The sequence below is a fragment of the Megalobrama amblycephala genome, linkage group LG1, assembly GCF_018812025.1.
Source record: "Megalobrama amblycephala isolate DHTTF-2021 linkage group LG1, ASM1881202v1, whole genome shotgun sequence".
In the NCBI taxonomy this organism is placed as follows: domain Eukaryota; kingdom Metazoa; phylum Chordata; class Actinopteri; order Cypriniformes; family Xenocyprididae; genus Megalobrama; species Megalobrama amblycephala.
The window spans coordinates 51601016-51603105 of NC_063044.1; positions in this window are offsets into that span (position 1 = coordinate 51601016).

Genomic DNA, 2090 nt, shown 5'->3' on the forward strand with positions numbered 1-2090 from the left:
GAAGTTTATAACTCTCAATGACTTTTTTCTCAAAATTGTGAGAGATAAACTCACAATTGTGATAAAAAAAGTCAGAATTGTGTAATTACCTTTTTTTAAAAAAATAAATGTTTTATTCCCTGGTGGAACAAGCTTCCATACGATAGTTTTCTGACATCAGACTGGCTGATATGCCTTTAGAAGGCGGGGCTTGGAGTGTGATTGACAGGATGTAGATGGTCTAACTCAATATTTTTTTGATACATGCACTGACAAATCATTCGCAGTAAGACCTTGAACATGAATTAAGAAAGTAAAAGGAGCAAATTCTGAATCTGTTTGGAGGTTCAGATCTGTTTAACATGTGCGGCGTGTTGTTTCTCTGGGTCTGAATGAACATCTGCTGAAGTTCTGCACAGAGAGAGAGAGAGAGACAGAGAGTCTGTCTGTAAGACGAATGAGAGGATATTATGTGGTTAGTCGCGTGTTCTATCAAAGACGTACAGCGAGAGAAATGAAGGACGGGAACGCTGCCAGAACAACATCAGCTTCTCTCTGCGTATGCCAAATGTGTTTAGTTTGTTTGTTCCAGAGTGTTTTGTCCACAGAAACCGAACAGACGGTTTCATTTGCATTTTTAGATTAATGTGCCAAAACTGTTTCAAATACAAATTCAGTGCCATTCACACACTTTACATTAAACATGTTAAATAGTTTCTGTCTTTATTTTCAACACTAGATCTATTGTTTTATCATTTAAACTCAGACAAACTTTGTGTTTTGCTCGTAAAGTTTGCTTTGTTAATGTTATTAACTAACATTAACGAATAATAAATGCTGTAAAATGTATTGCTTTTTGTTAGTTCATGATTCTTATATTTCTTATGATATATCAACTGTCGATAACATTTTAAAATAAGGTTTAATTTTAAATAAGATTTCATGTTTATTGTAAGGTGCATCTTTCTTTTCTGTAAATGATGCTTATTCTGGTATTTTGTATCTAATTTAATAGTGTGTCTGAGATATTGTGCTTATTTCAAACTCCCATCTGATCTCTGTTTTCTCTCTGTGTGTTTCTCCTTCTCCGTCTCTGTCTTGTTGTCTTCGTCCCAGAAGGATCTTCCTCTGCCCCGTAAGAACAGCAGGTGAGTTCATTTTCAATGATTAGAAGAAGATAAAAAGTTTCATATGCGTCTTTTTATTCACATTAGGTGCATGTATCAGGGTTTGTTTTGAAAACCTCATAACAAATGAGTAACTGTGTCACGTTTCCATCCAAAGTTGCGAAATTAATTTGAGCGAAATTGTAATATTGCATAAACATTTGCACCATTTCCATCCCACGTGTTCAAAATGGCTACTTCCGGGGAAATTGGTGCAAAATATCTGTAATAAAAATGGAAGCTGATGCAATCAGGAAGGAAATGATGGATCTTTTTTCCTCCATCGTTAATGAGCGCGCAGACGAAATCCAATCAGTGCTGTCATGTGATCTTGCATTCGGATGCTGGTGTTTGGGAATGCAATTGAGACGCTTCTTGGAAGTAATTAAACCAAATAATTTTGATGACAGACTTTGGCTAAGGTGTTTCAGAACAACCAAACCAACATTTGAGATTCTGTGAAGTGCGATTTTAGTTTGTCCAGTTATCCAATCACATCCTCCGTTGAGGACACGTGACTTTTTTGTTTCGATCAAAGTCCCTTTCAAGCAAACTCTATTCACCCGGCGGCCATATTTGCAACACCTCCCGGCAGTTATTTCGGGCATCCAAGACCAAGTCCTATCTGCTTGAATGGGGCAATCCTGAAATCTCAAAAACATGTTTAAACATATTTTAAATCAGCAACAAAATGAACTGTCCCATAAAAAAATAAATGTTTCTTATTAACAACATTTATACAGGTTCATTTTGTGTGCAGTACAAACTCAATCTGTCTCTCTTTGTCAGGATACCTCTCTCTCCCTCCCTCTTTCCATTTCCCTAAAAGCTTTCTTTGTTCACTTCGTTTTTTATTTTGTGATTCTTAGTTATATCATCCACCGTGACCTCTGGGAAAAAGCATATTGCACTTAAATTTAGAAACACACACACACTCCCTCAGCA